We start from the raw sequence: 26,798 nt of genomic DNA on the forward strand, positions 1-26,798 counted from the left end.
GAGAAAACTTAATAGCTTGAAAAAAAAATATGACCCAAGCGGGGGGACTATAAAGATATCTATGCGGCTCCTGAACAGACTACATTCAAATTTTCTGCACCTCTAGAGACTCAAAGGGCATAACAAAATGTATTTAAGGAGTGAAAAAGTGGATTTATCATGATATGTCCCCATAAAATAAATGATATACCTTATTATAAAAACAAATTAGTGATAAAAGATCTGAAATATGTGCCCTGTATGGGTTAATACTTTGTAGAACCACCAATTGCTGCAGTTCCAGCAGAAAGTCTTTTGTAGTATCTCTCTACCAGCTTTCCAAACCCAGTGGCCCATTGTTTTTTTTGTTGTTGAAAACAGCACATCAGAATGGAAGGAGAGTGTCTGTAAACAGTGGTTTTTCAAGTATTTTCACAGATTCTCAGTTGGATTCAGCTTTGGACCTTGACTGAAGAAAATCATCTCCAGAGATTAGCCCAAAACCATTTTGGGCTTCACCTATCCAGAGCTTCTTCCACATGTTTGCTGTGTCTACGTAGCTGGTAGAAAACTGCAAACCGACTTCGACTTTTTTCTCACCACTTGTACCACTGTACAGTGCCTGACTACAATAGTTTGGCTGCCAAAAGGTGAAGCTTGGTTTCATAGTCTTTTATTCAGAGATGTCAGAGTAGAAGTGGACAGGATTCAAAGGCTCTTTACAAATGTGTGCTGTTAAAAATAAAAGAAAACTGTGTCTCAACTTCTTAATTATGCACTACTTTTTCTTGGTCTATCACATAAAATCCCATAAAATAAAACAAAGGATATGACAAATTGCAGAAAAGTTAAAGGAGTCTAAATATTTTTGCCAGGCACTTGGTGGAAGAATACCTAAGGATGTATCTGGTGCTGGGACGGAGCAGTAGCACTGAAGGAATCAGTGGTTTGTGGGCTGTGGTCCATGTCAAATATGCTTACTGCCTATTTACTTGCATCTAGTGTGCTGGAATGATGCACCACTTTGCAGTTTTGGGATGGATTTCTGCAGCTCTGCTGGGCGTAGCTGGCAGTGCAGAGTCAAGTTTTTACCAAACAGGGTTGTGCAATTGATTTGCGAAAATGTTTAGTCAGGTGGCAATCGTTAACGTCACATCCATATTAACACCAAATGCAGTTCTATTCCCAGCAAAACCATTGTGTCAAAACAAATCGAGAAGTGCAACTAATGGCATTTTTAAGTAATATTCTGGCCAACTGTGATAGTCACATGCAGCGACAACGAGCCGAATGTATATATTTCCCCATTTTCCTGAGCAAGCAAAAATGCACAGTGTGCGTAAACATCTAAAGGGTGAATAAGCTGAACTGGAGCAGCTGGGTTCTTTGAACCAGATCTTTCTGTCCCCGGAAACAAAGACGAAGCAAAGCCATCCATGCTTCTTCTCATTAGAAAGGAGGTGCTGACATCCCAGGTGCTGTAAACTAGGGCAAATTTTTTTTGTTAAGGCTGTAGGACTTCTATTCTAGCCTTTTTTGGGGAAAAAAACTAAACATTTCATAATTCATAACAAAAGTTAATTGTAAAAACCAGTTTAAATTGCCCACCTAAGTGTAAAAGTTGGTGTCCATTGATTAGTTCGGCCAATTTATGCTGATTATAGTGAAATCTTGATAACAGAGCACATTTGATTACATAGTAACTGCTTTGCAGAGGCAACCACAGTTATCGTCAAAAAGGACGTTGTGCAATTTGGTGTCAGACAAATGGGAGTAGCATCATTTGATTTCTGGATGTTGTTAGAATTACGGAATAGTTGTAACTCTGGGCCAAGCTGTTGGGATAGCTGATGAAAAGTATACTTGATTCTTACAAAGGTAAGTTGGCGCAAATGGAGATGCTTGTACACCTAATGGCTGATATTTCTAAATACATAATGCAAGTGGCATGACACATTTAATGTCAATAGCCAGGCCACCTTAAATACCCTTTAACATCGTGCAAAGCACTGCTCTATCACATAATTCATATGATGGAGTGTGGCTCAGATCTGCTGTCAGGAGATCTACTGACAATCTACTGACGAGACCAGCAATCAGAGAAGCTGCCGAGATACTTATGGTAACTTTGGAGGAGCTGCAGAGTTCCACAGTTCCAGTAGAAGAGTTAGTTAGTGTCTTAACTATGCATTTTTTCTCAAATGTGGCCTATTTTGGCAAAACGACAGCAGCAACAAATCACATTTGCAAGTTTGCCTGTAGCCATGTGGAAAAATAAAGCAAAATACTGTAAAGCACGGATGCAGTGGCAGTATCATGCTGTGGGGATAGTGTGAAGAAGCAGAGAAGAAAACATTCCCTTGTTTTGTATAAACTTGTAGAGTAATCGCTACATAGAGTCTTTAATACTTATAGTTTTTATTTTGGACTCTCCCCAATACTCAAGATGTGTTGGATAATCATTTATTATTGAAAAGGAATAAATATATAAAGCATAACAATGGCTTAATGTGAACATAATGTTTTTTTTTTAATGGCTTGGCTTGCTGTTCCACCAGTCTACAGCACACTGGTCGGTCATCTTGCTCAGTTGAAATTTAGCCAACAAGAATGATTGATTTCTCATTTTACTATTTCTGAGAGTTCAGTCGAACCACCATTTTTTTTTTTTTTTTTTTTTTTACGCAAGGATGGAATAACCTGCAGCGTATTATCTATCAGGAACTTCCTCCTCACTGTTGGGTCTTCCTGTGACCCACTGGCGTGCGTTTCTTTCTGCCTTTACTTGCTCATGCATTTGCTGATGATTGGGTGCTGCCACCTCCGGGGCCACGCCGGCTGCAGTCCATGCTCCCTCCCTCCTCTGATGCACTCTGTGACCTGTGAGACACACCATGCTGTACTGGCTGGAGACATACTGTTTGATCTAGCCTCTCCTAGGTCCTGGTGCATCCAACTGAAGGCTCTGTTCTGCATTAATGCAACAGATGACATCCTGGTGTCTGTGTGGAGATTTATTATTTCAGCGGAAAGAAACTGTGTGCTTACAGCTTCTGGTGTATTTCTAAGACATGTAAGAACAAGGGGGGGAGGGGGGCACATAGCATACGTCATATGTTACGTACGCAGTTGGGAGGAGAGGGTAGGGGAGGTGTGTGATTCATACATGACTCATGGGAATTTCACTCGTCTAGATTTTCCTGCTTGCACTCTGAATTTGGTGCCTGTAAATTTTATGAATGGACGTCTGGACTTGTCTAGCAGTGGCTCCTGTTGACTTAGTAAAACAGACGTGCCTGGTAACTGCTTCTTTGACGCTGCTGCGTACGAGGCAGGCTGCACGTTGGCGAGCCGTTTGGGAGCCGGCCAAAATGTCAGCTGCCTTCCTACTGGCAGCCTCTGTGGGTCAAAGTCAGAGACTAGAGCCAATACTCTTCTCTCTGTTACACGCTTGCACAGACGCACACTGTCCCATGAGCTCATTCTTTCCCTTTAACTCTATATCTCCCCGTTTTGACTTTGCACTCGTGGTCACGCTGTCCTTCTCATATTCTCTCGCTCGCTCCTGCACATTTTCGAGGCTCCTCGGCTGTGCACCCAAAATCCTTTAGAACCGAGACCACACGGGGGAACTCTTATACTCTCCTGCAGAGAAATACTTCACATCCGTCAGAGTCATAGAGTCCATTCTCTCGCTGTATTACTTGTCTGAGGTTTCCTCTTGAGATTATGCTGCCTTTCTGGGCAGCAGATCAAAAAAAGAAAAGAAAAGAAAAGCAACGCTTACAGCTTTCGGAGCCAAGCACAACCAACCCAGCAGAGAGATTTGGCTTAAGCTGATTCGAAGGAAAATGGTTGGAGAGAGCTGGAAAGAGCAGGTGGAGTTCCTTGGAAAATTAGTTTTGTGGGTGTGTGTTAGTGGCTTGTGAGTGCTCCAGCAGATATTTGACAAGCATTTGCACCGCAGCAATTTGTCACCTGCTTTTGATAATCGGTCTATTTTGGGGGGAAAGCCATATAAAGCCCACAGCAGGATCCAGCGTAAACTTTGCTGAGATTAATGTGCAAAAAGGAGACCTGAAGCAGGAGGCCAACAAAAATAGACACATGGTCGGTCAACAATGCTCCTCATAACCTTTTGTCTGGCCTGCGCGGATCCGTTGCATGGTTTTGTGTCCTATTTTTGTTTGGGTCCAATAGCAGTTGAACTTTCTCTTTTTAATACGGCTGACCCCTCTGGCTTGCTGGCTCGCCTGTCTGTCAGTTGTTCGTACAGTATCACTATGATGAGCAAATGTATCCATGTGACAGGAAGGTCAAAGCTGCCTATGATAATTCAATTTACGCCATTGAACCCCACAGAACTTAATATCCGCTCCTTTCAGCAATACATTGCACCAATGCTGCAATACACGATGATAATGTTTATCTCTCTGTTTGTGTTTAAATATTAATTCTCTGTTTGATTTGTCTCATAGGGGAGTGTGAAGCTGGGGATGATGTCACAGCTGAGGTTGGGTGTAGGCCTATTATAGTTGCAGGTTGGAAAACTGTCGGATTTTATATTTATTTTGGTTCTAACAAATATTAACAATAGGGGCCACTAAAATGTATTTTTTTCTCATCCCTTTGTGTGTTCAAGTGCTAAAGGAACATGTAAGTATTTTATAGCACTAGGTATTCCACTGGTTTAATGAGATTTAAAAAAAGAAAAACTGTGAGAAGTGCAAATATCTAGCTAACACTGGCAACTTCTACTGCCATCTGTGTGCATGGTGGCCATGTTGGATGCTAAACCCGGCGCCTCCTTGGCGAGGTCCGAATAATTCCCAGGCAGAATGACGACTTCAGGGGGAGGTCCTGGGAAAATCCAACTTCATGTCACTACGTTATTAGCATTGTCAGCTAACATGACAGAAACTCTTTGGATTAGAGGTTTCTTTTATTGTGTGGCTTTGGTATATACATATTTGGGGGGAAATACCTCAATAAATGATGGTGTACTGTTTCAAGAATGGAAATGTAACTCCTTTTGTCCCGCCAGTTGGTTTTGGCTATAATGCACACGGTTCCTGCTGCTTTTGAAACCACTTAATCACATGAAAACCCAATGAAACACAGGCAGGTTCAAGTTTCTAAGGTAAGGAATAATTTAAACAACAAGTAAGTTGTTTGTGTATTTAACAGAGAGATTGCAAAAAGGATCGTTTTGCAGCCTGTTCTGCACACCTGTGGGTCTTAGCAACCACACATACAATAGTGACATTTTAATAGCATTCTTGTCCTCTCCAATTATTTCAATCCTGCAGTCTGAGATATGTGTGGAGGAGTAAGAAATCCCAATGCAAGTTGAGACACCATTGGGGCAATTAGTGGTCATCCTCAGAATGTTCCTTTGTATTTTAGTGTTTCATTTATAATGATAACATTGCCTGCAACAAAGTTGGCATGGGTATTTCAGTGTTATTGTTGGAATTGCACGTCCTCGGACAAATAATTATTTTCAAACGGGTATAAAAACTTGTTTTTAAACTTTGTAAAAATGTTGCCTCTTTGACACATTTTAATCATTATTAATTACTAGTGAAATCATAAAAAAAAGATTTTCATTTGTATTCACTGGCAAACTGTTGCCTAAATATATATTAGCGCTTTGCAATGTTAACCCGAGGAGACAATTTTTTTCATATCCACCAATCTATAAAACCCAAAAGGTTTCAAGTATATTAAAGGGATAGTTTAGATCTTATTGGAGCGAGGTTCCACCAGTGGGTTAAAAGTATGTTACCTGGAGTAGATAATTGTATTAGCGCCTTTAAATACAGACTTACTTGTTCCTCAAGGCTAAATCCGTTACCAATGACCTTCCATGTGAAGCACGTACACACTATGTAAAGTTAAGCACTTTCAGCCAGAGTGACTAACACAAAAGTCATGTAGTATAAGGCTTAATGAGTTTCCTTTTACAGTCTTTCACATGGAAGGTCATTGGCAATAGAGTGGTCTGCCACAGCATTTTTTACAAGTTATCTAAACTTATATTTAAATAATCATTTGTTGGGATGGTGGTGTACATTTTTGAAAAAAAAAAAAAGTTTTCCAATGAAACTGGGTTGAGACTGTTACTGTTTCAATGTGGCAGTTTTGTCCATATTCTGATTATTTTAAACCTTAAGTCTGTAAAGAAAACTCGTCTGTAGTTAGATATAATGAAAATACCGGGAACATTTTCTACTGCGGGCCAAATATTAACAGCTCATGACTCCACAAGAGATCCCACTTCATAAATTCCTGACTACCACTTGAAGGCATCTCTTCTGGTCTCTGTAAAAACAGATGAGGTTGCTGCAACTCATCCAAAATGCAGCATCCAGAGTCCTGACTTACACCACCAAAATGCATCATATTACACCAGTCCTTCAATTGTTGCTATGACTCCTTGTTAGTTAAATGAATGGTTTTAAAATCGTCCTACAGGTCTATAAAGGCACTGAATGGTCCTAGATGCACCACAGAGTTACTCGTCCAACGTAAACCTTGCTGTCCAATGAGGCCATTGAGGTCTGTTTCTCAGAATACCCAGGACCAGAACTTAACAACAGGAGGCACCATTTAGCTTTAATACTTGTTAGCTCTAGAATCAACTTCCTGAAAACCTGAGATTTGCAGAAACTGTTGGCTCCTTTAAATCTGCACTGAATACATGACTCTTTACTCTTTACTTACCCATGAAAGTCCAAGCTTATCTTATTGGTTCATTATTATTATTATTATTATGTAGTAGCTTGTTTTAAATTTGTAATTTATCGTTGTTTTTTCATTCTATGTAGTGCTTGACTTTGACTCTCATTCTTTACTGTCCTTACCGTGAATTTTCACTGACTGGTTTAGCTTTCCTTTTTTGCATACCACTTAGAGTGACCATGTTTTTATACATTTAAACCCAACTGAACTGTTATTAATTGCACTGTAATTTGATATAAAGTGCTTTGAGATAGTATGGGTTCAATCCGGCTCTGAACCAATAAAACTGAATTTACAGCAACTGAACTGCCTGATGATCGTTTACACATTTACCTGGACTTTATACTTGGGAGTTTTGTGGTTAAGAACAGCTGTTGATGTTACGGTAAATGTAGTCATTTCTTTTCATAAAACCCTGCTCAGATAGTTCTGAATGAGCTGCTTTCACTGCTTTTGACATATAGTGTTTGACGTTGATGCGCTGAATAACAACAAAGTTTTATGTTAATAAATACACTGTTGATGAAACAAGTCGTTTACTAAAACTATTTTCCTATTTTCCATGAGTTTGAAATCTGTTGAAAATGAACAGATTAAGTGATGCGAGAGTTGGATTGAAAATCTGCATTTTTTATTTATGTGACTCGATCCTATAGCAACTAGGATTCTCCCCTCCCCTTTTAGAGCCTGAGTGAGTGTCTGTGTGTTATTGACTCAGTCAGCTGCTGAGACTTTAAGCCCTTGTCATTTGGACTGCTGTTGGTCTGAAAGACCACACAGCACCATGTGTGGGCCATCAGCCAGCTGTTAGGTCAGTCCCAGAGAGCCCCCCCCCCCCCCCCCCCGTTTTTAAATCTATACGGTTTGTATCTACCTCGAGGAGATCACTCAGAACATGTGGGTCTGACCTTCAGTCGACTGCTGCATGTATCTCAGCGGGCATAATGCGTCTAAACATTAACCCTGGGGACTCAGCACAGTTTAGTCTAATGGAGCTGACGGAAATGTGTGTGCACTGTGCGTATGCGCTCTTACTCACCTGTTGTGCAAGACTTTATGAAGCAGACTAATAGCGAAGATGGCAAATATTTATTCAAAGCATGTCAGTGGAAGAAAGCAAATGTTGTAGATTAAGTCTGCAAATGGAGGCAGAGGGAAGATCCTGGCTTAATGTCTGCCCTAAGCGGACGCTTACAGGGGAGCAGACTGCACCTGCAGAGCTGGCACAGCTACGGTACGTCTGGTTCCACCGAGGGCCGAAATGCACCTGCAGAGCTTCACCTGTGATGCTGCAGCTGCATCGACAGCAGGGGCCCCCCGCTGCCACCTGCAGCGGGGGGCCCTTCTTTCCCCCCCCCCTTCACCACCACCGAGAGGAGCTCACAGTCGTGGAGCAGACATGCCAGCAGCTGTTCTTTCACTCCATTATGAGCACAGTCGAGGCTTTGTGCAATTCGAAGAAAAGAGCTACTTGTGGAGTCGCTGACGCAAAAAGTCCCCCCTCTTTGTGTCAAAGTGTCAGGGAAGTTTTGGGTCATCTCACAGCTATGTGCGAAAGCTGTCACGTACGGCGCTGTAAATGACTCATATCTCCTTCATATCCGCCAGGTATCAAGCTTTCTTTATCTGCGATTGCTCACTGTGCCTTCGGAGCTGGAACCTTCATGATCAGATGAAATAACTGATGGATAACTTGCACAATTGTAATTCGTTATCAGCTGTGTTGCGCTCATTTCTTCACCTGGCCCTCAACTAAAAAATTATTGTTCCCACTACTTTAAAATATGATTGAATATAAATATCCTTTATGATCCCACAGTGAGGCTTCCTCACAGTCCAAAAACATAGCTGTTAGGTTAATTGGTCTCTATAAATATCCCTTAGGTGTGAATGCTTGCGTGGGGACACACCTGGGGAAATTCAGGTGAGCAGCAAGTGGAAGGCAAATGGAAGCCTGCATATTTACACCAAGATTAAAAAAAATATATAAACAAACAAAAAAAAATACAAATAAGAGACTGTACAGGTAGGGTATATTTACAATATTATAAAATATAGTCTACAGTTATTAAATATAGTACACTCAAATTAAAAGAAAAGTATAATTTGCATATACCTTTGTCCATAAAAAATTGACTGTTTACAAGAAATATCCAGAGCTCATATCTGAGCAAATTCTGCTGAAATTTCTACTGGATTCTTACCAGGTCAGTGCATTAAAAGTGACCCCATTAGTATTTGCCCTGTGGCCACAGGAGGGCAGTAGGGTATAAAAACACCAGTTGCAGCCACTTTACCCTCGAGTAACTCAGGTAGTCTCCCCTCCCTACGCCAAATTTTACTGAGCCGCATGTCCTCTGATGAAATGACCCACACTTCCATGAATGACTGGCATTTGAAGTGACATCAGTTATAGCTGCGACCTTGTCTCCAATGCCCTGGCTGCACTCACCGACCACGTTACACTCCGAAAAAAACAATCCCTACAGCTAACCATTGTTGCTGTTTTTGACTTTTGATCATCATTGGCTCTAGCTTTTCCCTTTTTTCCTTTCTAAACTCAAGAGGTGCACAGCTGGGAAAATGTCGCCTGTTGACTTTCCTGGAAAGTTAGCACTGTAATTTTGCTCCTCCAGTTACATTAGGTTAAACAAAATGGAAAAGGACAGAAATGAAAGGCAGTGGTTTAGAGAACCATGGATAACGTCTAGGTGGACCAGAGTGTTCATGCTACATGCATAAATCACCTGTGGTTAACCCTCTGACATTTTGCAACACCAAGCCACTCCTGCCAAGCGCACCGGTTGCTCAGTCCAGCAGCAGCTGCAGGGCAAAACAGTTTTTCTGAATGGAAACGGCTGATAAGCCCTAATCTCACCTTGATATTTTATGGCACAAAGCAACCCATTCTCGCCCCCTCGGGCTCTTTTAAGTCCTGAAAAGAGACCATTGTTTGTTTTTGAAGACTGTACAAAGGAAGGGAAAAACTGGTTTCTTTTTTTTTTTTTTTGGTTGAATACAAAAAAATACAAAATGTGAACATGGGAATATGGGTTTGGAAATTACAAAGAGAGAAAGAATAAGTGGCTTTTGGAAATGTGTCACTTTTATTGCTGTGATTTGCAGGGCCAAGTGTGGATATATTGTAGAAGGAGGATGTATTGCTGCTGAGTGTGAGAAAACAGAAAAAAGACTTTGCACTGAGGAAAGAAAAGAGATGAAATGTGATAGATTTTGTTTCTAAACTATTTCTCCTTCCTCCTTAGACATAAATACATTTATCACATTTGCATAAAGCATAAGTAAACATTCATATATTTAAGTCTCTGGTTTAAGAACATTTAGTTAGATGCAACAGAAGCCTTGATTGCAACACCTATGGAAAATCTGACAGTGTAAACTCACAAGACTAAAGTTGCAATTAGAGCATGTCAAATATTTGACTTTGTCAAAATTTCCACCTCTCACAACTTCTTACCTACACACATACCCATAAACTCCCATTTTCTACCCAAAAGTCTCAGCACTAGGCTACACCACAGTGCATTCCCTATAAACTGGGCCGTCTGAATTCTGCAACCCTGACTTTACACTTAGTTTTAATATGAAAATAAAACTTTTTGTTAACAGTTATTTGAAGGTCATATCTCCTTCTTTTTACACCTTTCTTTTTCAATTGTCTTAAGGCTTGTAGGTGGAAATTGTTATATGTATTTCTGTCTTAAACTCAGAAAAATGTCAAATTCAGGAATGAAAGAAGCTGAACACAAGGTAGTTTGCTCAATGTCTGTCTTTTTGTTTTTTAACTCTGTAAAGCACTTTGCGTTACACCTGACTGTACGAAAGGTGCTCGATAAATAAAGTTAACTAATAGTTAGGCTTGGAGCCAAAAGTTGCTGAAGAGTGATGGCGTTACATGTGACCCACTGAACACACCATGGCCATCCAAGAAAAAAAAGCGGTGAACCATAGCGGACCACAGTAAAGTATTTTGCTCAAGTAAGAATAAGACGTACAGGGCAGTTTGTCCAATGAGAAAAAGGAAGGGGGGAATGTTGTCTGAGGCAGTTGTTTGGAGATGTTACAGACCAGCAACCTACCCAGGGATTTAAAAGGACTCTGTGGTGAGCTAAGTCTGCCTGTAATTTACCGCAGTGGTCAAAAACAGGCTTGTAACAAAATGAAATTGCAAAACAATAAAATTCTCGCAGCGTTTTTGTAGTTTTTGCTCTTGCTCTGGGGAAACATTTTTGGTCTGGTGCACAAGTGTGCAAAAGATCTCCCTTTTCTCTCAAACAATTGTGTCACTGGACCCTTTACACTAGTGAGTTGTGCAGTGGTTGCATCTTAGCAGCAGTGAATGGAAGCAGCTGAAAGTCTCAAGTTTCCATTTCAGTTTCACTTGCAATGGTTTGATTCTGGCTGAAGTAGCTTCATTTCTGTCACAGAAACATGACCTAGCCCTAAAAAATCCACTTAAGCTAGTGCTAAAGATATGGTGGATGGAAAGGAAGTTAAATAACAACGTGCAATCACACCTGCAGTAAAGCAATCTCCTTCATTTGGCTCAGACACAGAAAAGAAATTAGCCGCAGCTAATTTTTGTATGGAAAACTTTGTAGGGGCGATGGTTATCTATCTATCAAACAGGGGATCTGTAGAACTTAGCGGATGTATTTCACTAATGAAGGGTACACAAAGTGTAAACCGTAGTAAAAGACAATTTCCTATATGAGAATGTCTGATTGCTGACTAGAGGTATATGTCTACATTGTGAAATAACTTATCTGATTTGACCAACAAGGTGTTAATTTATGTTCACAAAATCAAAATTTCAAAAATCAAGTTTTATGTAACCAAAATGGGATCAAATATACACATATAAAGTTTTCAAACATATGAAACCCTACCAGTACTGCAGACTCCCTGCTTTCAATTCACATGAATACTGTACCACCCCTGGCCTCTTCCGCAAATTCTCTGGACTTTGAATCTTTAGTTTGGCCCACTGACAGCTTTGAAAATTATTTATCAGACCCCATTCTTCAGGTTAGAGTCCTTTTGTGATATAAACATATATCTATTCCACTTTGACCAAAGTCACTAATTTGATTTCTTACATAAAAATATATGTATTTGTTCAGTTGCAATTAAAAAGTGTGTTGACCCTCTTTCACCTCCTGAGGTTCTATTTATCAGGGCATACAAGGAAAAAATCGTCTGAGCAAAATTACACATTTACAAACTCAAATAGATTACAACACATGCTATATACCGTAGATTTATGTAGTTAGATATTTAACAAAAACAAAGCCCAAAATTGTGATGTGGAAAACTTGGTGGCTTCTGTGATAACAGTTTTGCTACAGTGGAGCGTTGCTAGAATCCAAACCAGAGGATTTTTTGAGATAATCTTACAGGAGCAGTTGTTAATGTTTCTCAAGAAGTGTGACAAGGCAATTTCCAATTGATTTTCATGCCACAACAAGCCTATCATTGTTTAGTGGAAGGAATAAGCGGAAACTGGGAAACATGCTGGACAGTTGCCAGTTTTAATGAGCACCTCTTTCTATATCAGCTTTCACATTCACTCTGAGGTCAAATTGCTTAGTTCTCAGAGAATTTACTAAAGACCTGAGAGACTTGACTGGTCTTAGTTGGTGTGATGAATGTTAGAGGTCAAGTACGAATGGCCCTGTTTTGAATTATCATTCAAAATCTTCAATTTAAAACGGCAAAGATTTTGCCATGAGCTAATTTCTGTCCGTGGCGAAAGCTTATGGAGAAAACTTGCATCATGAGATAATGAGGATGGTGAAGACAGATGCCTTCTGGGCTTGGCTGTGTGTGGGGACTCATGAAACAGCTGACAGGACTGCAGCATTTATGGTTGCAAACACAAAAACTCAGGCATGGGAGGAATTCAGATAAGCTATGGAGAAGGACTTTAAGTTGACTTCGAAAAAGTAGAAACCCATCTGCTGACCAAGAACAGAAAAGCATGGCCTTTGACTCTGGGTGGAACTGCAGATCTTCACAGAGGATGTTGTCAGGTGGGGAAGAAGAATTGTGAGAATCTACCAATTGCTGTGAATGAATGAATGTCTTTATTGTTAAAACACAAGAACAACAAAATTGAAAGTGCAAAACTCAAGGTGCATGAGCACTAAAACAGATAATTAAAAACATACTAAAAACAACAATATGTAACTAACTAAAACATCAAACACTCATGAATCCAATCACTACAGAGTATAGCTGCTTAAAGAGCTCGTCTAGAGTTTAGTGCCTGTATGGATCTGGGGTAGGTATTGTTTTATAGTTCTTTCAGGTTGGTTTTAAGTGCCCTGTCTCATCTGCCTGATGGGAGATGTTCAAACAGATGATGTCCCAGGTGGGAGGGATCTCTTACAATATTTATTGTCTTCTCAAGACAACAATAGGCTTACAATTCTTCCAGGGATAGCAGGAGACAGCAGGTAATCTTCTACGTTTTGGTGACGACCCTCTGGAGCATGTCCATGTCTGCAGCTGGAGAACCACATGCACAGACAGTAAGTCAGGAAGCTCTCAAAGGACCACAGGTAGAAAGCCACCAGCAGTCTCGGTGTCAGGATCCCCGAGCTGTGGACTGGTTTTAGTTAATTAGTTGATTTGCCTCACCTGCTATTAATGATCCCCAGCCTGTATTTTAGTTCCCTTGGTTTGTTTCCCTGTTGTCGGGTCATTCTGTGTTCAACTTCTGCGTTCCTCTGGTTCAGTCTGCACTCCTCTGCGTTCAGCCCTGTTACTCCCTGTTGCGATCCTGGCACTCCTGCGCTGTTTGCTGCCTGAGATTTTTGTAAGTCTTTTTGATTAAAGTCTCCTTTTTTTCACCAGGCTTCTGCCTCTGCGTCGTTGCCGCCTAGGTCCTCACCACCCACCAAACATGACACTCGGTGGGAGGCAGTTTTCCCAAAGATTCTAGGAAATAGAGTTTCTGCTGTGCCTTCTTGATGGTGGCTGTACTGTTGGGGCTCCAGATCAGGTTGTTCTTCAGCTGCATGCCCAGAAACCAGAAGCAAGAGACCCTCTCCACAAAGCCCCCACCAATGAACAGTGGCTGAATGTCTGTGTTCCTCATCCTGTAGTTTATCATCATCTCCCTCGCTATGGCTGTGTTCAGGTTGAGGTTGTTCACTCATCACCACTCTGACAGCAGTCACACCTCCTCTCCGTAGGCGGTCTCATCCACCCAGAGATAAGCCCCACTAAGGTGGTGTTGTCTGCAAACTTAATAATGGTATTGCTGGTGTTTGAGGGGAGGCAGTCATCAGTGTAGAGGGTGTAGAGCACACAGCCCTTGGGAGAGCCAGTGCTAATACTAATGACAGAGGAGAGGTGGGGCTTCACTGTCACCCTCTAAGAACAATCTGTCAGGAAGTTCAAGCAGATGGGACACCTCTAGATCCTTCAGCTTGGTTACCAGTATGCTGGGGAATATGATGAAAAGCATATGGTTTGCTACCTGCTGCTCGAGGTGGCACAGAGCAATATGGCGAGGTGTAGCACTTTGTAAGAAAACTGGTAAGGGTCTAACCTGGGTGGGAGCCAGGAGATGATGAGAACCTGAAGCAGCTTTTCAAAGCATTTCATTATAATGGGGGGTAACTGGCAAAGAATGGTAAAGGTTCAGACCAGTGGCCATGTTCTCTTTGTTCTTCAGGCATGGAGGGATGGGAGCCTGGCTTAGTGACTTATTGAAGATGGTAGTGAAGACCCCAGCCAGCTGAGCTCTGCAATCCCTTTAGCATCTGTCCCAAGATGCTGTCAGGACCCACAGCTTCTCTTGGGCCCAGCACCCGCCTCACCTGCTGTTCCTCCAGCAGGAGGATATAGCTGCTGTGGGTGGATGGGTGGGTAACAGGCCAGAAAGTTGTTGAGGTCTTCTGTCAGACCCAACACCTTGTCAGCAAACAACGGGGACACCTGACTGTGGTTGGTGATGTACCAGTCACTATGTCCTCACCAGATAACTAGATATTCACAGCATTTACAAATTGCCATGATGCAACCTGATGTCTGCACTCTAGATATTTCCTGCCTCCTCCTTTCCCAGCGCAGCCCTGATTAGGATCACCTGTCAGGCTGCAATTCACTAATGTCTGGCTCCACCTGTTCACACCCAAAATTATATACTCACCTCAGTCTGTTCCTGGTTGTCGGCTCGTCTTCAGTCATCCGGACACCACGCCTGTCTAGTTCCAGTCAATCTCCTGATCCAGCTCTGTCTGCTCTGGTCCGTTCCCGTCAGCCAGCTCCTGCACCCTACAACTCTGTCTGGTAACATGACTCTGGTTCTCGTCATCCTCTACCCACTGTTGCAATAAACTCTCAAACCAGCTCTGTGTGTGCGTGCTGTGTGTCCGGGTTCATCTTAGGCAAATCATGACACAGATGATGTTTTGATCTTACTTGTAGGGTTAAACACTCTCACAAAATCATATATGCATGCTTCTTTCCATCCGTGTACTGCAGGACTTTTCTGCCATTCACCTTTATCTACTGATGTGAATATAACTACTCTCATGGTTTTTAGGTGTTTGGCCCACATGCAGAACACAATCAGGAAGCAGAAAGCAGTTTCAAGATGTTTATTTGGTAAACGGAGAAGCAGGGACTTGAGTAGCCTCGTCTTGCGAGTGCCTGACAGAGACATGAGACAGGGACCGATACTCTGCGGGATAAAGAGGCAGAGGATTACGCTGTGATGTGGAACTCAACCTGTACGAAGTCTGTGGTGTGCTTACCGCCAAGTTCGTGAGACCTAGCCGGGGCGAGTGGAGCTGAGAGACAGATTTGGCTGATCTCTCCTCTGTGACAGAACCAGGTGACTGAGCAACTGGTGAGCGGGCAGATGGAGTTAAGGCGGGGTCCGAGCAGCACTGATGGAGGGAGCAGGGAGATCTGGTGGAGTTCTCAGCCTGGCTTGGTAACACCAAGAGAGCTCGAGGGAATCCTGGAGAGGAATCCAGGACCGTGAGAGCCGAACACTTAACATGGGATGTTAGAACACGAGAGGATGCTTGGAGAGGGATCCAGAGCCTGCGGCAACCTGAGAGAGAACAGGAGACAGGGATAAATGCGGGGAAAAGGTAAGCTGTCATGAGACAGTGGCCACTGAGGCATACCACACAAGGTTAACACTTTGGCGTCCTCCAGCTGTCAGAGCGCTGCTCTTATGCTCCAGCACGGAACTGCTGAATGAGCCGCAGGTGTGTGCTCCGCCCACCTGTCAACTACAATCACCTGTGAGAGAGAGGGAGAGAAAGAGGGCAGGCAGCGCTGGCAGAAATCTGCACAGCACTGCCTGCAGAATACTTAACTGTTTATGAAGAACTCTCTGGAAAAAAAGTGATTTAAAGGCAAAAAACAACAATAAAAAAGAACATCGTTTTACACAATAAACAAAGAATAAAAGCCAGATCCTACTGCAGCAAAGCATCCCCAATCCTTGACACTTCCAGCTCTCTGCTTCACAGCTGATATGAGGTTCCTTTCCTGGATTAGCATTTTTTTTTTTTTTTTGCCAAACATGTCATGTGATCTGGCATCCAAATTATTTAAGATTAATCTACCCAAAGTCCTGGTCATTGTCTATCTCTCTGGTAACCTTCAGTCTGGCTTGCACGTCTTCCTAAGAGAGCAAAGGTTTCCTCCTTGCACACCTCCAATCAAAGGTAATCTTGTGCAATCTCACTCTAATTGCACAGGTATGCACTTTCATATTAAAGGCACCAATATCCTGCAACTGGGCCCATGATGACATTTTAGGGGTTTCTGAAACTTCTTTTAGCATCTCACGGTTTACGCTTTAGGTGTAAAAGTGGTTTCTGAGTTTCCCTCTTGGGCCTCTTTCCCATGCAACCCCATCCCAGATTTGTAACAAGACTAAACCCTAACACATGAGCTGAAACAAAATTTCTACACAGTTAAAATATCCATAGGGTTAAACTTCCTACTGTGAAATGTTTGTTTATTTACAAAACAAAGCAAACACCCTCATACTCATTCTTTCACTTGTTCCTTATGTGATTAACTTTGAGGATTAGTCATATAAAAATGGCATATGTTATGTCACAAAGCAGCTGAATTACTGCAGACAGAAGCTGAAGGTTAATGGGTTATAAAATCAAACAAATCCACAACCAAATAAAGGATTGCTGTGATACTTTATGACATTTAGCACTTCCCTGCTGCTGATCCTAATGCATAATAGATGCCAGGAATGAGGATGACCATTGAAACTTTACAGCCTGAGCCAACTCCATTACCGGGAACCTGATGGGTATTTTAGACAGCTGCTCTCAGCACTGCAGAATGTAGATAAACACATGCCATTTAGGTTCCCTGTTATAAAGCTACAGTCAACAACCCTTCCCTGGCAACACTGCCCTGCTGTTTTACAATGCTAAGTCACAATTACGGTATCTCTAATTGCTGGGTTACCTCACTGCATGTGTGCGAGTTCAAATCTCTGTTCTTCTGCCTTGCTGTGCCAATGTCAGGGAGTGGAGTAGCTCTGGAGAGGTGACTGGAGGGTGGAAGGAATCCCTGAGGTGCATCCATCACGCTTGAAAATGCACCTTAACTAGCTGTGTTCGAAATAGCACAGACTGGTGCCTGTATGCACAAAAAAAATCTATACCAGGCAGAAAATTATACCAGAGAAATGAGGCCGGTTTGCAGTTTTGCTTAGTCACTGTGGCACGCTTTCTAAGAAAAAACTGCTTCCTCGCTTTAACTCAATTTAGATCCCACAGCTTCGGAGTTATATTTGTCCTGTGTTGCTCTGCTCTGTCTTCCTTTGTAATTGACCTTTTTTTCTGCCAACCAAAGGGGCAGTAAGACATATAGCAGCCTTGCAGACAGAACATGTACGGACATTGATGAAGCGTACAGGCTTTTAAAACTGGATGTTAAAGCATCTTAGCTCAAGACGAAGCAATGGACCTGAGGAGTTTCGATGCTCTGATCAAATTTTCAATAAATCTTTATTCTGTAATGAGACAAAATGTCACGCCATGCAGCTTCACTGCACCTTGGATGTGAATGAATAATGTGTATATATATAGATATATATCTATATATATATCTATATCTATATATATATCTATATCTATCTATCTATATATATATATATATATATATATATATATATATATATATATATATAGATAGATAGATAGATAGATAGATAGATAGATAGATAGATAGATAGATAGATAGATAGATATAGATATAGCTAGCTGTACTAGCTCAGGGTGGCATTTTGGAGCTTTGATGTATATATATATATATATATATATATATATATATATATATATATATATATATATATATATATATATAGATAGATAGATAGATAGATAGATATATCTATATATAGATATATCTATCTATCTATCTATCTATCTATCTATATATATATATATATATATAGATAGATAGATATATCTATATATAGATATATCTATCTATCTATCTATCTATCTATATATATAGATATATATATAGATATAGATATATACATGCCACCCTGAGCTGTACTAGCTCAGGGTGGCATTTTGGAGCTTTGAGCTGACAGCAATCAACCAGATCTACAAGAAATCCATACTCTTCGTCTGAGAAATGCAACCAGGTTCAGATTTCTGAAGGTGCCAATTATTTTAAAACACTACAAGCAAAGTATTCTCTTGAGGATAACCATGTGGTCAACAGATTAGAGGTGGGTAACACCCTGGACAGGTTATTTGTCCATCAAACGTCCATCACTGGGATTAACAAGACAAGCCCCCTTGAAACATTCACACATGCAATCAGATCTAATGATTATCTAGTTGGTAGAACTCATATTACTATCATATTATTATCACCTCCGTCCATCTTCTTGTCAACAGATTTTCCTATCCTTGCTGAAAGAAAATATCCCCACAGCATGATGCTGTCACCCCCATGTTTTTTGGGATGGTGATTTTAGGGTAATAAGCAATGTTAGTTATCTGCCACACATAGCAATTTGCTATGGTCTCGTCTGACCAGATCATCTGTTCTAAAGGTTTGCCGTCTATTCGAAAATGAAAAAGAAGAAAAGAGCTATAAACAGCAACTCAGCAGGCTCATGTTTATATGGCCAGCTCAGCAGAACGGGAGGTATAAGAGACTGACCACTGAAAACGTGCTAAAAAATAAGAGAATATACTATACTATACTATACTATACTATACTATACTATACTATACTATACTATACTATACTATACCATATTAGAGAGATGTAAGAATTTTAAAGTGCAAAGGGATAATGCATAAAGGGCTCAATGAACAAAAAGTGTGCATTGACACAACAAAAGAACAATCAAGGAAACAGCTGACCCCCCCCCCCCATAAAAAAACTCCTAGGAAGGAAGTCAGTTGGAAGCTAAAAGCAGAAATGAATCAGCTAAAAATATATTGTTTGTGAATCACTGCAAAAAAGGAGGAAAAGGAAAGAAAATCTGACATTTGATGAGATATTTTTACTGTTAAGGCTCTTGTATCCTTTTTCACTGAAATACACAGCAGCTTTTGTGTTATTGCTGCTGCCACCCACTCTGAGTCTGTATTGCTCACAGCCAAATATGACTTATTTCTTCATATAAGCATATAACAATATATGTGTTTAGATTTTTGTATATAGCAAAAATAATAAATAAATCAGATCATTAATTTATTAATGTACAGTGCATATTATGCAGATTTTCTCATAGAACATTCAAATGGTAGATATGCAACCATTAATGTAAGCTACTATGGTGTGCTTTATCTCTGCTAAGACACAGAGTAACTCTACAGCATGTATGGCATTATTTTTTTTAAGCCTGAGCTAAAAAAACTGACATCATTGCTGCAGAAGTGGTGGGACTCTACACTGAGCAGTTGCCAAAAGTTAAAAAATAAAAAGTTGAAGCAGTTACAAACTGTCATATGAATAAATAAACCAGTGTGCACAGCAGCGTTCCACACATTCTCTTCTCATGTTCTACCTCCGAAAGCGCTTTGTTGTGCATCCAAGTTTTCGATTTATAACCTGCAGGCTGCGACATATATACCGTCCCGCCGTGGCCCTCAGGAAAACGCCTGGTTTGTAGTTGAGTGGTTGGGTGTGTGTTGGGCGGCCGGTTGGGAACACATGCCATACCGAGAAATCTGCAGGACCAGGGGATCTGGTGACAGCGGCTCTTGGCTTACAGAGAGTCAGTTCTAAAATGAGACACACTTTAGGTTGGGGGAGACTTGAAAGAACGGGAGTTCTGAGGGGCTGAGGGAAAATGAAGGACGGTCGGTAAGGGAAAAGGAGGAGTGTAACTCAGAGCTGTATTGAACTCAGTGAGCCCCTCCTTGCTACTGTCTCCAATATTAGGCCACTAACCTTCTTGTTAACTGGATTAAGCACCGTTCATCCGCTGTTTGGACACTACTCCAAGTGAAATCTCATTAGAGCTCACCTGGTTCTTGCTGAGATTGGTTACATCCACACCATCTGACGTGGGGAGCATGTTATGACTAAAAATAACCCACAAATTTCCTTTAAATAGCATTTACGTCCAAGCATGCATAGTCTGTTCTCACTTTGACCAGTTCAAGGAGTCAGCAAGAGATGGGGCACCCCCCCCTCAAAAGGTCACCGGTCTACCACAGAGCCAGCACAAACACAAAAACCTGCATGTTACACACAGAAACAGCTGATGTTGAATCAACAGTTAAACTAAAATACTCTACACATTTGGATTGTGGGATGAAAGTAGAGCACCTGGAATAAACCAAGGCAAGAAAACATGAGGAAGCATTAAAGAATGTGTAGGATCCATGCAGAAAGGCTACAGCTGAGATCAGAACTTGAAATCTTCATTCAAGTGGCCCACCATGGAAAGCAAATTTATTTTAGCAGTTAAATTGAGAAAATGAAATACATAAATCACTATATATAGATTCATCTATATATAGTGATTTGATGGTTATAGTTTACAACTACTTAAAATCTAGCATTCAGTTTCTCAAAAAATTTAAATATCGCATACAACTAAACAAAGATAGAGTTAATTTGCTGTACAGTACATGGATATGCTCTTTAGTTTTATTAAAACAAAGCTTCTTTTTAATGATCTTATCTAATATTCTGGGAAACTGAAGTCTGTTTTTTATTAGCTGCAAGCCCTAATCTTCAAAATTAACATTAAACCTTTAAAATAAATCACTCTGTGGGTATTGAATCTATGTACCACACAAGTCTTTTTTTAATGGATTTACTACAAATAAATGCACTTAAATAACTTCTTTATGACTCAGAAGAGGTATAAAGATTTTGTAGAAATTTTTAGACTCTTCACAAAGGTACTCGACAAGATCTTGAAAGGTTAAGCTTCAATCCGTTTAAACTTTTCCCTGAATTTGATAAATATTTAATTTGGCCTTTGAAGTGTGTGTGTGTGTGTGTGTGTGTGTGGGGGGCCTCTTATCTGTCTGTCCTTGAGTTTGAGCCTGCCTGACAAACCTGGCTAAGCCTAAAAACAGCCAGTATAGACACAGTCATGTGTAAAACTGTGGGGCTTCTTGGATATGGTGCTTCCTCCATCCGTGTCCAAATTAAATCACATAGCTGAGCGGAGAAGTTTCGCTGGGCTAACCAGCCAAATCTTCCAAGTTGTCCCTGCCAGGAGCCACATTGACAGTATGACAAGAGTATCATGGCTCGCTGAAGATGCCAAGCTTGTTCTAGGACTAGCAGAGCTTAAGAGAATCAATCTGAAGAGCCTTCAACCAGTGAAACTGAGATGATACGATTCACTGCAGACTCAAAAGCTGTGAATAGCAGGAGCAGTTCCAATCCTGCAAGAGGGAGCCTTTCCCAGAGCGAGGCCCTTTGTCCCCTGGTGATAGGTGGAGTTAGGGTGGTGACAGGAGCTGTTGTATTGATACGCTGATATGTATTCTGAGGTCTGAAGACTGTATAGTGATTGGATATGGATAATTTTCAGGATCGAAGATAAGCAGGACTAGAAAAGGTATGCTATTTCTCATGGAGGGTTTATGTGGCATACCAACACAAAGTAATGCATAAATATTAGGTGGAAATAAAATTATATATAGTAGTCAGAGTTTTGTTTACAAAAAAAAAAAAAAAGAAAATATACAAATGTCATGCATTTTATTCAAAACATTCACTCTCATGTATAAATAAATTCCAGGGTAATTAAATGCCGAGCCTGCTATTGTAATTTTAGTTTTGTATGTAATTCCATCCCAGTATAAATCTAGCTGTTCTATGAAGACCCCATAGGTTTGTTGGAGGATATTGGTGAACAAACAGCACATGCAGACCAAAGAATACAGTAAACAGGTTAGGTAGAAAGTTGTGGAGTAGTTGAAACTAGGGTTAGTTTATACAACATCTCTAAACCGTGACATTTTACAATCCATCATCCAAAAACTGAGGAAGTATTACCCAATAGCATAAATAACCAGACATAGCTGTCCACATAAAAGCGACATATCATGCAAAATCCACTTTTCTAGCCATTAAATGCATTTTTTTTGTGTATTTGGAGTGTCTAGGGGTACAGAAAATCTGAATATAGTCTGTCCAGGTGCTGCATAGATATCTTTATATTATGTTTGATTCATATTTTTCAAGCCGTTCAATTTTCTCATTCCTTTATTATGTTTTTTTTGTTTTTTTTTTAACAAAATCTTCACAGTATTTGCTGCGGAGCTACTAAAAAAAGTCTAACCAATTTTGCAAATTCGCCATTTTTATATCTCACAGCAATTTTGTAGTCCAAGCTCAAGGATGCTGAAGCAACTCGTGGATAAGGTGTGGTTTAGCAGGTTTGTCCTGCTCCTCTTTTGCCTCTGTGTCAGACTATGGCTCGAACATGTGAGGCTGGATTGACAAGTCTTCCGTTGTTGAAATCTTTTATTTGTTTTTATGCTGCTAGATAATCATATCTCTGCTATCAAACTACAAAAATGGCTGAACAGGGTGGAGTGGAATGCTCTGACTGCGACCTTGAGGGGGGCGGGGAGTGAAGTTTTTGCATTTAAAGAGACCACACCAAAACAAGTTGCTCTTACATGCAATTTAGAACAGGGGCATTGTAGGGGCAACAAAAATTAGGAATTCAGACCAAAGTGTTGCAGTTCCAGATTATATATAAACCAAAACTGAATTATTTAAGTGTAAAAAGAAAGACAATGAAAAGCAATAAATGCCCCCTCCAAAGCAGCACTGTGTAAGTTTTGATCCAAGTATTAGCTTAACTTTAATTGTATTGAATGTTTTTCAGGTCAATCTGCAGCACTTGGGGGGTATTAATGCTCAGTATAAGCTGAACCTTTTCGAAAACTTGTCAAAGTAAATTGAAAGGAGCAGATCTGGCTATGAATGGGTCACGTGACCTGGAGCGCTGCTTTGCAGCAGTCTGAGCTTCCCTTAAACACGAGAGCTAAACTTGCATGCTTCTACTTTTCTCATCGTTGAGTCATGGCCATGGTTATTACTACAAAATACAGTAAATATAGTTTGCAAACCTGCATGTCTGCTCTTCTCCTTTGTTGAAGTTGCTGCAGCCTTTCATAATCAAATGACTGAGCCTGTTGCCTGCCCTGTCCTTCTCTTCCACGGCTGCTAGAGCTCCCCCTCCCTCTCCCTCTACCCCTGGCTCTACCTCGTCCTCTCCCTCTCAGTTTCTATGGGAGACTGAGTATAATCTAGGGGGGTGAATGTGGCTTTATGTTTAGAAGTAAATCCATGACTTCTCTATCTGCTGTTGCAAAGTGGTCTGCTATCAGATTCCAAAACACAGAGACTTCTTGCGATAGTGCAGTGTTGGCAGTGGCCTTTAGCGGCGCTGAGCCTGAAATGTACAGATCTGGTGCATCCTGGCTAATTGTTATAAAGTGCTGTTTTAAATGTCAATACAAAATATCAAAGCTTATTGGGAATCCAACTTAAATTTGTTTTGTCCATCTCATTTATTAAAAAAAAAAATAATTAAAAATATATACCGTATTGGTGATTTATTATTTTGTTAAGTTAAACATTTTTGTTATCAGACCTTTTTGTAAGGTTTAATGGGCATTATCATACTACTATTGCTTTTTTGTATTTATAACTAGCTATCAGTGATAATGATGTTGTTTATCTTAATTTTAAGTTAGTCAACCTCTGAACCTTTTAGCGCATTACAATCATTGATACTGATGGTGTAAAGATGTAGTAAAGTCTTTTGAGGAAATATTAACTGCGCTGGTCAGGAACTAGCTGTTCTGGAAAAGGTCATGCTGATGAGCTGAATTTGAGTCGGTCAGTAATTTTATTGTGGGCTCAAATCAATCATGCAGCAGGAGCTCATCCAAAATGCCCCGACCAGGAAACGGCATTGATCAGGGTTGGCTCCCTGCTTTTAAATGGATCAAACTCAAAATCTTAGTTTGGGTCGGCGAGGGACCTGACTGGTCCTTGACCTAAATGCATTTCAGGTTGGGTGTGATCCAAATCCCTCAAATCTGTTCACACAGTGTTCCCGGGACCAGCACTAAACAAGCATTTCTTTGCTCCTCGGTTAAGGAACAAACTACCTGCAAACCTGAAATGGGCAGAAACTGTTGGTTCCTTTATATCTTAACTAAAAACATTGCCAATCACTTAATTTCCTATAATACCCCAAAATATTTAACAAGTTCACTGTAATAATTTTTACTTATTTGATTTAAAACAGCATTTTGCATTTCTCTTAAAACTACTTTTTCAATCAATTTCCAGTCTTTTGTTATTTTTCTTTACACCTGTTCCTTTATTTGATGTATTAATGGTGTCACATAAATAAAGTGATTTTGCCTTTTGCACATAATGGGACAGCATTTGCCACATAAAAATGGCTTAATTTCGTGAAAGAATTTGAAATTCAGGTTTGATCTGTCTGACTCCACATGTTTCAGATATCAATCTGAAGGGAATCGGTCGGCTTCTGCGTGGAGGAAACCCCAAATACTCAAGGCTCAAAGAATCAGTTGGTGACAATAATACACCATATTGATTGATTGATGTTGATATTATAATCAATAAATCAACCAATCAATCAATCAATCAATCAATCAATCAACCAATCAATCAATCAATCAATCAATCAATCAATCAATCAATCAATCAATCAATCAATCAACCAATCAATCAATCTTATTTTTTTATTCTGCAGAAATATGCGTTTGTTGTCTCTTGTAAGATTCTCATGTATGATTCCAGACAGAACTACAGAAGGAGTTAAGCAACATTTTGCTCTTAGGCTCCCTTTCATTGGTTATGAGAGCACATTCCTTTTTGCAGCCATAACATCAATTTGATGTCAAGCTGTAGAAAAGGAAAAAGATTCCACCAAGTGCAACGTGAAAAGTGTAAAATGTGGTACAAATTGAACTTTGCAATGTACAGGTTTGCAGCATTTGCATCTGGGGTATATGGAGTATGTTTAGATGTACAGCAGTCTTAATCATGGAATCAGCTCACTTTACGTTATCCAATAGAGATTGTTTTAATGCTGTAGTGAACAACAAAACTGTAGTGAAAGTGATTCCAGTGAAAGCCCAATAATCTTTACCTCCAGAAGGAACAGGAAACAGTACTGCCATGTTTTAAGTGGGGCAATTTATACCTCTCAGTCTTAAAGAATAAAGCCTACCATCCCCACTCTGGGTCTTGTGGCTCAAGAACAATGACCCCTTCTTCCACTATTGTCCCACAGAGGGCTCTAATTCATTATGGACGCTTCAGTTGAACGCTGTACAATGGTGGCTTATTTGTGTCATACATATACTTAGTGCCCTGATAGACTAGATCTGTCATGATGAAAGGTCAGAAGGATCAGAAAGAAAAAAACATAGATTTGAGCAGATGGATGAAAACTGTTTCTTGCAATAGAATGCTCTTTATTTAATTTAAACAAATGGTAAGCCTTTTAACTTAAAAATCAGCAGAAACCAAAAAATGTTTTGCTTTTGGTACTACGGTAGTTTGAAATAATTCCTCAATTGGTCATGTTACAGCTACATTCTTGTTTTATAGGGATTGTATGTGATAGAACCACGATGGGGTGAATAGTCATGAAGTGGTAGAGAATTTGAAGCTCAATGCATGCTTTTTTATTCAGTCCCGTTTAATGTGTTACCCCTGAATAAAGTTCAGTGTAACCTGCCATCAGAAGTCGCTTAATCAGTAAACAAAGTCCACTTGTGGGTAATTTAAGTATGAATGTAGCTGTTCTGTGAAGAACTCAGGGGCTTGTTTGAAAAGTTAGTCAAACATAGTTTTGAAGACCAATGAAATACCAGACTGGTCATGGAAAAAGTTGTGCAGACATTTAAAGCAGGATCTGGTCATAAAACAATATCCATTTGCTTTGAAGATCTCATGGAGCGCTGCTCAATACACCATCCACAAATAAAAAGAACACCGGCTAATGAAAATCAAAGAAAATGTCAAGACACCAAATATAACTCTGGAGGAGCTGCAACAATAAACACTTCAGGTGAGAGAATTTATCCACTTATCAACTATTAGTCATGTACTTAACAATTTGGTAGAGTGATAAGAATTAAACCATTGTTGAAAGTGGGCCATTTAAAGTCCTGCATGCAGGCGACACAACAAACAGGTGGAATAAGATGTTTTGGTGACATTAACCCAAAATCTTTGCCCACGTGCAAATTGGTAAGTGTGGCTGGAAAAGGTAACTCATCAGAATAAATTGCCATGCTCATTGTTGTGTATCCAAGAAATGTCGGGGATTAATTTGTGGAGACTAAGCAGGGTTAAGCAGGGTTTGGAGGAAGGTGTTCTTGTAAGACTCATCAAAAATGTTTTTTCCTGAAATTTCGAATGCTGTATTTACTGAAAAATGAGTCCTGTTGATCCTGCTCAGGACTCCCTCCACACAGCGAAATTTGGTGGTGGCAGCATCATGCTGTGGGAATGCTTTACTTCTGCAGAGGCAGGGTGATCAG

At 40.3% G+C, this 26,798-nt stretch overlaps 2 long non-coding RNA genes across 2 annotated transcripts; one reads left to right on the forward strand and one right to left on the reverse strand.

Moving 5' to 3' along the window:
* Window positions 1-15,341: 15,341 nt before the first annotated feature.
* On the reverse strand, window positions 15,342-20,586 carry LOC110368902. Its single transcript, XR_004932774.1, has 4 exons — window positions 19,787-20,586; window positions 15,894-16,011; window positions 15,513-15,817; window positions 15,342-15,439 (listed from the first exon to the last, which is right to left on the reverse strand). It is a non-coding gene; the product is annotated as an uncharacterized LOC110368902 (long non-coding RNA).
* A 1,059-nt stretch (window positions 20,587-21,645) lies between these two features.
* Window positions 21,646-26,232, forward strand: LOC118566075. Its single transcript, XR_004932775.1, has 2 exons — window positions 21,646-21,805; window positions 26,201-26,232. It is a non-coding gene; the product is annotated as an uncharacterized LOC118566075 (long non-coding RNA).
* The last annotated feature ends 566 nt before the right edge of the window (window positions 26,233-26,798 follow it).

The sequence above is a fragment of the Fundulus heteroclitus genome, chromosome 15 (genome assembly GCF_011125445.2).
Source record: "Fundulus heteroclitus isolate FHET01 chromosome 15, MU-UCD_Fhet_4.1, whole genome shotgun sequence".
Classification (NCBI taxonomy): domain Eukaryota; kingdom Metazoa; phylum Chordata; class Actinopteri; order Cyprinodontiformes; family Fundulidae; genus Fundulus; species Fundulus heteroclitus.